This window comes from Squalius cephalus, assembly GCF_949319135.1.
Source record: "Squalius cephalus genome assembly, chromosome: 7".
Lineage (NCBI taxonomy): Eukaryota > Metazoa > Chordata > Actinopteri > Cypriniformes > Leuciscidae > Squalius > Squalius cephalus.
Window position 1 is genome coordinate 7,547,048 of NC_137128.1, and position 12,761 is coordinate 7,559,808.

General features: G+C 39.3%; 1 protein-coding gene across 1 annotated transcript in view; it reads left to right on the top strand.

The window, feature by feature from the left end:
* The window catches only part of LOC307161680 (uncharacterized protein), a 484,934-nt gene that overhangs the window by 19,836 nt on the left and 452,337 nt on the right, over positions 1–12,761 (top strand). The window lies entirely within an intron of this gene.

Consider the following 12,761-nt stretch of genomic DNA (forward strand, 5'->3'; position numbering starts at 1 on the left):
ACCAGGCTCAGTCGGGGCCAGTTCTCCTCTGGCCAAAGAACGAACAGTGTATGATTATGATCCAGGCAGCATTACAGGTCAGAAGTCAGATTGGATCAAAACATTCAGAATATTTATCCAGTTCCATTTGGTTGGAAGTCGGAGTCATCTCGCCGGTATGGAGAGGAGTTTGTTGAGGATCAGTGCCGATAGCTGTCGTGTCGATGAGGCCTTCACAGGGCTGATGAGGCTGGCACTTCAGGGATGTGTCATGGATGGGTCCAGGTCCACCATTTGATCTGGATACGGCCGGGATCCGGCTGACTTCAGTAAACAGGGGAGGGACTGGTTGACACTTCAGGACTGCGTTGTCATCGTGTCCAGGCGCAGGTCCTTCATCAGATCTGGATCCGGCCTGGATCCGATGGACTGCGGTAAACCTTGGATAAACAGAGAGACTAATATTAGCGTAGACGCCATCCTTCTTATGATGTAACGAGTACATCAGGATTTATGGGGAGTGTTCCCGGTTCCAGCTGACCTGATCTATGCAGCCTAACATTGAATTATAGAAGTCTATAATGTGTTATGTGTATGCTAGGCCAAAGAGATGTGTTTTTAGTCTAGCTTTGAACTGACAGAGTGTGTCTGCTTCCCGGACTGTAGGAGCCAAACATAGGGTTTGATTAGTCTTTTGTGATATTTCTTCTTTCTTTCTATACTGTTGTGTATGTGCACGTGCGGTGTGACGTCATTTGTAACTATGGCACCGTGAGGGGGTGTGGTGTGTATATTAGCGTGTGTGTTCACCTGTGGGACATGGCGGGTTGTTTGGAGCATGGCTGCAGGGTGAGCATGGGGAAAAACTTTCTTTTGACCGTCACTACTGTCAATGACGTTACTACCATCACTATCTGTTTCTATGCGCTGTTTGATGTATCTTCCCTCGACTGAATGCATCTATCAAAGTAAGTGATTGGTGTTTGTTCTTTCTGCTGGTGAAACGGAGTAATGAAATAACATCAGATGTAATGCTTCGGTGTGACGCGTCTTTAGTATAATCTCCTCATGTCTTAGCCTGCTGCGGCTTTTGGATTGTTTTTAAAGTATACGCCGCTACAATACGGACAATGTTAGGAAGACTGTTCCAAAGTTTTGGTGCTAAATAGGAAAATGATCTACTGCCAGCAGTCGATTTTGATATTCTAGGTATTATTAACTGGCCGGAATTTTGAGATCGCAATAGACGTGAAGGACTATAATGCGTTAAGAGCTTGCTCAAGTACTCCGGAGCTGAACCATTTAATGCTTTGTAAGTGATCAGTAATATTTTAAAATTTATTCTAAGTTTAATATTCAGCCAATGCAGTGTTGACAAAACCGGGCCAATATGGTCATACTTCCTGGTTCTAGTAAGAACTCGAGCTGCTGCATTTTTGACCAGCTGTAGTTTGTTCATTAAGCGTGCAGGGCAACCACCCATAATAGTGTGATGATCCAAGGGGCTGTGGTACTTTATTTTGTCCAGCAGGTGTCTCTGGGTAACACTTTTTGTGTCTTCAGGTTAAATGCTGTGCCCTCTCCAGTCCAAGGCTTGATGTTATTGTGTTTTGCATCTTTATATTTTACTTTTTGTTTGATGTAGTTATGTCTGTTTTCTTGATTAAATACTTGTTGTTTCAAATTTGATTACGTGTTTGGCCTCCCCATTCATGTTGCTACTGAAAACCAAAAGCTTAATTTTTTTTTTCATTTTTAATTTTAAATAAGTTTTGTATAATTGTATTATTATTATAGCCTGGTAATAGCGCTTGTCTGAAGTTTAAAATCATTGGTTACCCGTAAGCCAATCACATAACGTTTGGTTATGACGTGTGTTATGAGCTGGCTCAGCCACATCTAACTTCCACTGTAAACACATGTATGATGTGAAAACAAAACCATCGAGCGAAATACCAGAGTGAACATGGCTGTGAACGACTTTTGCAGATTATGTGAAGTAAATCTACGCATCCACGGTACAATCTTAGTGTCTACGTCATGGCACTCAGCCCGCCTTCTGTTCGTTGATTGGCCGGCTGTTTTGAGGCCGGAGGAAAACTGGGAGATAGGTTGCTATCTCAGACTGAGTACAGAAGCGAACTGAAATTGAGCGGAAGTACGAAGTCTGACGTAGTCAGGCTATTATTATTATACTTTTTAATTAAATTAAGTATTTTAATGAATCTGAATTTATAAAATACAAGCCAAAAAAAATTAAATAACCACAATTTTATTTAAAGTAACACTCCAAAACTGGACAGAAAATAGGCTTATATTAAAAGAAAATTAAATAACAATATATCAAAGGCAGGGTAGGTAGGATTTTTATTTAAAAAAAAAACATTCCAAATTTGTTTAAACTGTCTTTATATACCAATACATAATTAAAATGTAAGTAATCTGAAAAAGAGAGTATAAAAATCGAGTGTCTGTAGACCTCTCACGACTATTGTAAACACAGCTAATTATTTCCATTCGCTCCCACCCCCTCCCCTTCTGAGCTCCTTCCAAAGCCACGCCCCCAAAACACATGAACGCGCAACGCCAAACGCTCAGGCTCAGCTGGAAGCAGGGGGGCAGGGTTTCATATTTTCTTGAAGCTTCCCCGGTCGCCGCCATTGATTAGCAGACCATCACCTGCTGTTAGCATCCCATTGACTCCCATTCATTTTGGCGACACTTTGACAGCGAATAACTTTACATCTGAGGTGTTAAAAGACTCCATTTGTCCATTATTTATTTCTAAAGAAACACGGAAATGTATAAAAGGCTCCATTACCTTGTATCTTACGTTATGGCCCCGTAGAAGCAGTTTTTGTAAAAATAGGCTAACGATTGCATCATAACACGCGACTCTCTGTTGCACAGTAGAGAGATTACCGTATAGACAGGAGGAGAAGCTCGCGGGCAATCGGGGGGACGTGGAGGCAAAATTACAAAATAATTAATAAGAATACTTAGCAAAATTTTCTCCTGCTCCTAGCTCATGGACACCTCCTACTCACACTCTCCGTCTCTGCAAGTTTCGGAAGGGAATGATTCAGATTTCTCTTGGCACAGCTACTAGAAGACAGACGGGATGCTCACGTCACATCTACGTCGTCAAGCTCAGTTTGAGTCTGCGCAGTACGCTCAGCCATCAGGAAGTGCGTTCTTCTAATTGACTTCACTTGTCTCCGTTGAAACATATGGGCTCACTGTGTCCAGTTGATATACTGTCTATGGCTGGAAGACGCATTTATTTACCTGAGACGAGTGGAGAGGAAGGAGCGCAGTGCATGCAGTGACATCATGTCAGAATCACATGTAATAAAATACCTAACTTTATCACTATGAATATAAACAAATAAGATGGCTTTTAGTACTTACTCACTATCAAGCTAGCATATCGATACTGGTAAAGTTTAAAATATATTTTGTTTGATTCGGTAACGATCACCACAGTTTTATATTGTCTTGTTTACAGATAAACAGAGTAACATACACTCAAACAACTCCTTCTCACAACTGTATTCCAGACAAAAAAATAATATAACACACACACACACACACACACACACAACATAGTGTGTACGACACACACAGATACAAGATAAAGAAATCAGTAAACATAGGTGGAGAATATAACAACAAACAAAATGCGAAAAAAACGTGCAGGTAAAGTTCCCGGTGAACATGGTAACAGTTTAGATAGAGGGTAAAGCTAGGTCTAAAAATAGCTCATCGGCGCTGTGTACTAGCTGTTACACATGCATTTTGTTATCTAAAGTTAAATTTGGCGAAATTCAACAAGACAACTCTCAACTTGAGCTAGGCCTATTGATTATTTATCGTCTCTACTCTGGCTCGGTAAGTGTATAACAGTGGACACCAAAGTTACTCTGTTATAGCTACGACAGTGTAACGTTAGTTATGCTAAGTAATGTTATGTTAACGGTAGCTATATTAGGCAGCTACATGTGCTAGTGATACATACTTCATGAAAATATTAACATATACAAAAAAACAACATTTCCATCAAAATGAATAAAGCAAGATTACCTGTCCAGCAGAAATAAAGCCATCATGGTCCCAGGTCCCTCAGTTCTCACCATCGCTGGAAAGCCACACTGATATTTACTCTAGTTTAATTTCTTTGTTTATCCAAATGCTTTTTGTTCATTGCCTTTTCTAGTAACTGTTACTGTCTTTTTTTGCCTTTGCTGACTGCATATGCAGGTGCTTTGAATTTTGAATGCTCTTTCTTTCCGTGCCTCTCTTGCACTCCTCAAATCAAACGGGTGCGCGCACATGGGCAGATCTTGTAGCAACAGGGGTGGTAGCCATGGTTGCGAGAGAGAGTGACAGTTGCCCAAACCAATCAATTGTTTCGTCCCGGATGGAAATAATGAGCTTTGTTTATTGCAGATTAAAAGGTCTACAGTCACTCGATTTGTATACTCTTTTTCAGAGCACTTACATTTTAATTATGTATTGGCATATAAAGACAGTTTAAACAAATTTGGAAAAAAGTTTTTTAGAAAATCCTACCTACCCTACCTTTAATATCAATATATTATTATTAATTTAGTTCTATGCCACAGAATCAGATTTAACATTTATTTTTGGACCTTTTATCAAAATATAGTCCTGAAAAGCTATTATAATCAGAGAATGTGAGCAGGTAGCAGGGAGTGGATCAGTGAACGAGCGTCATTTAAAAAAAGAAAGAAAAAAGCAGCTATTTTTTGCAGACGAAATTTCAGTGCATCCCTAATTCAAGCGGTTCATTCAAACTCTTTGAAATATATATTAATATATGACACACACACACACACACACATATATATATATATACAGTGAGGAAAATAAGTATTTGAACATCCTGCTATTTTGCAAGTTAGAAATCATGGAGGGGTCTGAAATTGTCATCGTAGGTGCATGTCCACTGTGAGAGACATAATCTAAAAAAAAAAAAATCCAGAAATCACAATGTATGATTTTTTAACTATTTATTTGTATGATACAGCTGCAAATAAGTATTTGAACACCTGAGAAAATCAATGTTAATATTTGGTACAGTAGCCTTTGTTTGCAATTACAGAGGCCAAACGTTTCCTGTAGTTTTTCACCAGGTTTGCACACACTGCAGGATGGATTTTGGCCCACTCCTCCACACAGATCTTCTCTAGATCAGTCAGGTTTCTGGGCTGTTGCTGAGAAACACGGACTTTGAGCTTCCTCCAAAGATTCTCTATTGGGTTTAGGTCTGGAGACTGGCTAGGCCACGCCAGAACCTTGATATGCTTCTTAAAGAGCCACTCCTTGGTTATCCTGGCTGTGTGCTTCGGGTCATTGTCATGTTGGAAGACCCAGGCTCGACCCATCTTCAATGCTCTAACTGAGGGAAGGAGGTTGTTCCCCAAAATATATTTTTTTGTAAATTTGGAGTGCTGTCAGTACAGAGAACAACGACAAAAATCGGTGTTGCCTACATCGTGTTATCCTCTTTTTAAAATTTGCACCCTGTTGACTTCAATGGGGCAAGTTTTAAACCTGCTTTTAGCCTCTTAACATCCTTGATGTGTCATTACAAGTGCCCAGCCATGTGAGTGATTCCTTCAGAGTGAACACGGTGAATCTGACTGCAGTAGATGTGAAAGATATAAATAAAAATGATGTTATTTCAGCCAGCACACATACCTGTATTTACATCCTGTTTTCGGCTGAAGTCCACAGTAGTCGATTGTCGAGTTCACGCGCATAGGTTTAGTATGTACGATCATGTGCCCGAACTCGACAATTGACTACTGTAGACTTCAGCCACAGTAGTCGATTGGATGTAAGGATGTAAATACAGGTATGTGCGCTGGCTGAAATAACATCATTTTTATTCATATCTTTCACATCTACTGCAGTCAGATTCACCGTGTTCACTCTGAAGGAATCACTCACATGGCTGGGCACTTGTAATGACACATCAAGGATGTTAAGAGGCTAAAAGCAGGTTTAAAACTTGCCCCATTTAAGTCAACAGGGTGCAAATTTTAAAAAGAGGATAACACGGTGTAGGCAACACTGATTTTTGTCATTGTTCTCTGTACTAACAGCACTCCAAATTTACAAAAAAATTAGCTCAATGTTAAAATTGACCGGAGTTCTCCTATAATACAGTGCAGTCGCCCTGTCCCATGTGCAGAAAAACACCCCCAAAGCATGATGCTACCACCCCCATGCTTTCCAGTAGGGATGGTGTTCTTGGGATGGTACTCATCATTCTTCTTCCTCCAAACACGTTTAGTGGAATTATGACCAAAAAGTTCTATTTTGGTCTCATCTGACCACATGACTTTCTCCCATGACTCCTCTGGATCATCCAAATGGTCATTGGCAAACTTAAGACGGGCCTTGACATGTGCTGGTTTAAGCAGGGGAACCTCCCGTGCCATGCATGATTTCAAACCATGACGTCTTAGTGTATTACCAACAGTAACCTTGGAAACGGTGGTCCCAGCTCTTTTCAGGTCATTGACCAGCTCCTCCCGTGTAGTTCTGGGCTGATTTCTCACCTTTCTTAGGATCATTGAGACCCCACGAGGTGAGATCTTGCACGGAGCCCCAGTCCGAGGGAGATTGACAGTCATGTTTAGCTTCTTCCATTTTCTAATGATTGCTCCAACAGTGGACCTTTTTTCACCAAGCTGCTTGGCAATTTCCCCGTAGCCCTTTCCAGCCTTGTGGAGGTATACAATTTTGTCTCTAGTGTCTTTGGACAGCTATTTGGTCTTGGCCATGTTAGGTTATTTGGTAAAAACTGTGTTGTTTAAAGCTCACAGTAATTGTTCTGACTTTGTGAAGCCCCCTGATGTGAATGAACATCAACTGACCAGAACAAACTCTTTGAAATGTGTATATGATACTGGATATCAAGGGTGAAACTGTTAATGATGTAGACAGACAGAAATCTCATTCAATGTCAGGCTTGAGTGCGGTGAAGTCAGAAGTAAAATTATTCCTAATGCAAGCAGAATCAATAGAAAATAAGAGAATAAGTTGCTAAAACGAGTTTAATAAATTTTTACTTGAAACAAATACAAATATTAAGTACAAATCAAAGTGAATGAGACAGATCTCTCTTTACTAATACTGACTTATAAGAGCCAAAGCGTCTCAAGAAAATTGTCCAGTTTTAAAGTGACATGAAAGTATATCTTACATTTACATGAAAGAAAAGTAGAAGATAAACTAGATGTTCTAATGAAAACCAATGAATAACGAGTTAAAAAATGAATATCAGATTAATGCCTCTTAAAAGTGTTATGGCGTCTTCTTCAGCTCTCTGAACTATGAGAGCACAAGAACACATTGAAAGGAAATGTTTTTCCAGAGTGAAAGCCTGAGCCGCTTCTTCCCAGTGTGAATCTCATGTGAATCTTCAGCCTTGATTTACATGTGAAGCGTTTTTTACACTGAGGACAGGAGACAGATTTTTTGGCTTCTGTTTTTTCTTCCTTGTTCACGTCCATCCGGTCTAAAAGAAACATTAAATCATGTGAGATTTCAAATGAGAGACAAACGTGAATTGAAAAGTGAAGCCAAGTCAAGATCACTCATGAGTTCAATAGTCATTTTAATCCCATTAGATATGATCGACAACTGCGGTTCACGATTATGATCTATTTTAATGTCCTGAAGATAATTTGTGTTATAAATCACTATTTTGGTCATGAAACTCTACTACTTGGGCGGAGTGATTTGATGAGAAGCCCCGTGGTGAGGAGCAGAGAGTTCGCTCAGAGTTGGAGTAAATCACTAGCCTGGCTCCGCCCTCCTAAGTACTTCCGCTCAATTTCATTTTACTTCAGTACTACGTCTGGGACTGCTGTATTCTTAGGTTTCCAGAAACCAATTTTTTGTAGGACCAATCAGCGAACAGAGGGAGTGGCTGAGAACGATGACGTTGATGTAGTGCGTCAGTTTGAGTTGGAGTAATGGCAGCGGAGAAAGATGTGAGAAAAGCTATTCGGTCCGTTGTTGCAAAACTGCCGAATATACAGAAGTTAAAGCCGGAGCAAGAACAATGTTTGCTAAGTTTTGTTGGTGGCCATGATGTTGTGGCCCTCCTCCCCACGGGGTTCGGGAAAAGTTTGATTTTCCAGCTCACTCCGCTAGCACTAGAAGTGCCAGAATTCCATAACTACTAGAACTGCCGCAAGCGGTCATTTTGATCGCTATTCAAAACTCTATATCTTTAATGATAAATCCCCAATTGAGAGATTAATGCATTTATTGTATTAGGATGTCTTTTAAAAACAAAACAACACCAAACTGTACATTTAAACAAGTTTAATTATAATTTATAAATAAATAATATTCGTAGATGCCCTGAACAAAATGATGGAGTAGCCTATGTTTTCATGTTTCCACTGTTCGATCGCGCCCGCGCCCGCCAACACACACACACACACACACACACACACACACACACACACACACACACACACACCATATTCCAGCATTGCAGCCTGTTCATTATAGCCATAATAAAATATAATAATAAAATAGTCAACCTAACATATAAAAATTCCACTGCTCTGTTTCTCAGTACTAGTAGGATACAATTCGTACCATTTTATGCGTGTGAAGAGGATGATTTTTTCCATCGATATTGGAACGTGAGTGCCTATGATAAAGAATAGTTTAGCATCCAAATACATCGCAAATGTTGAAACATTTTGATTCTAATTAGAGAGTTACGTGAGCCCAACGCCGCTTACTTTCACTTTCGCTTATAAAGCATTTCATTTTGGCTTTAGTTATTTTTTCATTCTTGTTCTGTTCTGAATATCATTACATTTAAATGATTTGTTGTTGAATATGTTTAGTGTATTTTTTACCACATTTTATTGCTGCGTATATTGGTATAATAATTAGGGCTGTGTTGAAAAAATCGATTCACCGATTCTGAATTGATTTTCATATTAATTTCTAAAGATCGATCCGTAACTCAGAGGATCGATTTTCCCCATGAACTTTAACTTTCCGCGTCATTGAATTCACGCATGCGCGCGAGGTGGAAGGACATTAAAACAACGTCAGTAACATTAAGCAAGCGGTTGCTTTGAAAACTCCAGAAACGCTCAAAGCTGCGATCTGGCACCATTTCGGGTTCAGAAGCAATGCAGAGAACGAGCTTGACAAAAGCAAAGGTTTTGTACGTTCAAATTTTATTTACATTCTGATAGAGATGCGCGGTTGGCGGTTACAGCCGCGGACTCCGCGGATAAACCGTGGATCGGGCGGATGACGTGACGAAAAATTATATTTTCGGATGGGTGGCGGGCGGTTAACCAATCAAATAAAAAATATATGCATACATTAAGCGGATGGCGGGCGGGTGCTGTTTTGAAAATTGGTCAAAAACGTTGGTGCGGACGGATGAGTTTTGTGATGCGGTTGAAATAATAGCCCATCCGCGCATCTCGTTGTCTGTTTACTGTGAAGCCAGTAACCAACAATCTGTTTACATTTGCACTGGCTTAGAACAAATGTGTTCTAAATGTTGATCATTAAAATAAAAAATAAAGGTGCATTTGCATCTGAACTGTAGCAGCTTTTTGGAAAATTCTTAATGTCATTTTTAATAATAGGCCTACATCAGGTTCGCGTCTAAATAATCGGTCTACTGCTGCTGATATAGCCTACCTCTGCGTCCTCTGTCGTCTACACCAGTGCAAGTTTGTGAAAGCAGTTGTATCAACACTCTGGAAGGGGGATTGTTCTTTACAACCACCAATACTCCATTAATTTGCAGTTGAATGTCTATAATAATAGTATCAATATGTTGCATAACTACAGTCCTGTAATTCAGGTAACAGCTGGAAAAAAATGCTTTTTTCAAAAACCATTATCTAAATCTCGAAGATCGGATCGGATCGGATCGAATCAAATAATGATAATCGATTCAAGATCTTGAGAATCGGAATCGAATCGATTCTTGAAATTTGAATCGAAACCCAGCCCTAATAATAATACCGCGAAATTCAGTGCGGTCAATATGACCGTTTATGGCCGAAATAGGTAAATATGTTCATTTGTTTTTTTTGCCTTGTGTAATTTATATGAAAAACATTTTCACGAGTTCACACTTACAAATAAGTCATATAGAATAAATGCGTATTTGGCGCGCTGTCCGAGGAGAGGGCTCCGGGCTCGGTATTCGGCCCGAACCCAGAGTACTCCCCCCGTATTCCTGGCTGTGAAAAAACAAGCCAAGAGTGAGGAGTCGGGGTGGTGGAGGGATGCTGAAAACTGTCAAGGAAGTTAGGTGAGTTGACAGAGTGATTATATATATATGCTTCCTCTCATGTTGATAGGGTAGACATGGTAATTGTTTGAGTTGATTGATTGATTGATTGATTGATTATTTGAACGTGCTCCTCCCGAACTTTGTTAATAAAACATCATTTAAATGAAAATACAGACACTTTTAGGAAAAGTCAGGTACCAGCAGGATTGTATTGATTTTTTCAACAAAGTTATTGCAGATATAAAATTCAAAACGGTCAAAATGACTGCCATGGCAGTTCTAGTGGTGAATGAGTTAGCTAAGGCGAACGATAGGGATGCAAAGCCGATAGTTGTTGTCGTCTCCCCTCTTGTTGCACTAATGGAGGACCAAGTGAAGGAGGCAGAAAAGTTGTTTCCGTATCGCGCAGTAGCCTGGTGATCACTGTACAGCATTTGCGGCAGATCCGAAACGACCGCAGCGTTACAAATTCTACAAATAGAATTTGTAAATGTTTCCGGCCGGTTTCGGTGCATGACATACATCACGACCACACGTTAGCGATTGGCTATGGCAGATCCTGAGTGACTCTGGGCAGATCCAATAGTTTTGAACTTTAACCTGTTAAGCTTCACCAGTGCGTCGGCGCACTGAAGCGTTTTTTATTTATTTAATTCAAAATTACTATCAGATTTAATGTTATACCTTGACAAACTATACATCATTAAAAAGATATAAGACTCAAGTTTCAGTATTTGACCACTATTGTATTCTGAGAAACTCATAGTGACAGTTATGTCTTAATTTGTGTCAGGAGTTATGAAATGAAAAAATGAGTCGATACCTTTAATATGAATTATGCGCGTCAGCCGCTCCCATTCATAAAAAACTCCCGTGCTGTCGTCATGACAGCGATACACAAAACAACGTCCCTCAGGGCTTTAGCTCAAAAATGTGCAGATTTGGAGAAATATTGATAGATTCTTTTAGATTCACATCATATTTCTATAGACAGGAATAATATTTATTGAATTTATACCCAAATGCGTCAATGTAATCTTTATGAGCGTTTGGTATTCTAATTCACAGTGTTTTCAAGTCATACCAATAGCCTGAGGGCGCTATATGCACAGTAATATAGTCCATATATGGCACATGAAGAAGAGCCATGATCATGTGACATTCCAGGAAGCCTCGAACACACACACAGCTAACAGAGATCGGCTGTAATCATGCAGATAAAAGATGTTTTGAAGACAATAAACATGATTGCAATGATATCTGATTTGCCTGTGTTCTTCAAGCCATGCCAGGTATTTTTATAATAATAGATTATATTTATAATGTAATGCTAATCTATATAGACTTCATCATTGTGCATAATACTATCAAATAATATATTTTCTGTCTGATTTTTTTATCTGAAGCTAAATTAGATCACAGAAGATTATTTAAAACATTCGGCTTGAGTTATAAAGTACGTTTTGAGCATAAATATGGTTTTAATCTCATATATTGTTGTGTATTGATGGTGTGCTAAGCTAACATGCTAGCTAGCCCTAACTGTTAGTCACATGACATGGTCTTGAAAAACATTTAACTAAATACAGAGTTTTGGGCTTATTATCTTCAGATTTTAAACATAAAATGTTTAGACATGTGGCTTTAGCTGTAGTGCATTTCTAGATTGCTACAGTGCCAATTTCAATTTTATTTTCATGAGGATGTTTCATAAAAAATAATTTCTAATAACTTTACAAAACTTTGAAGCTATTTATAACAATTTTTCTCATTACGACAATAATTAATTCTACATTTACAATAAACTGCCAGGTGTCAGCTTTCAAACGAGATCATACTTGTGCTTTTAGTACAAAGGGTTCATGAACTGTATCTGTTTTAGTTTGGGTATGTCATTTCTGGGGATTTTTCAAAAGTGGCGTTGCAGCTTAACAGGTTAACAGAGAACCCGCCTACAAGGAAGTAAACGTTTCTCAATGGAGAGAGGCCAGACTCTCTGTACAAATGAAATGTACGAGAGTCTGGTAGAACCAGGCTAGTAAATCACTCTGCAGAAGTAGCAGTGCTTCGCCTTCTGAGAATATAGTTCCCAGTATGTATACGGTTAGAAGATGGCTGTGTCTCATGTGACCTTGTTATTTGCACACGCTGTGACTATACAAATCACAACATGTAAATAGGAAAATGTTGGCGTTATTTTGTCACTTATTGGGAGCAGTGTGCTAGCTGGAGCCGTTTACCTCCAGTCTTTGTGCTAAGCTAGGCTAGCGGTGGGTGCGTCAGACAGAGTTACGGCACACACGGAGATGAAGAGGGTATGTATGGACTTATCTAACTCTGGGGGATACGGTGAATAAGCTAAAGTCCCAAAAAGTCGTTGTGTTCCTTTAAAGAAAATAGTTGAAATACTCTCTGAAGAAAACAGCATTGCTTCATTAGCGAGTGAATATTC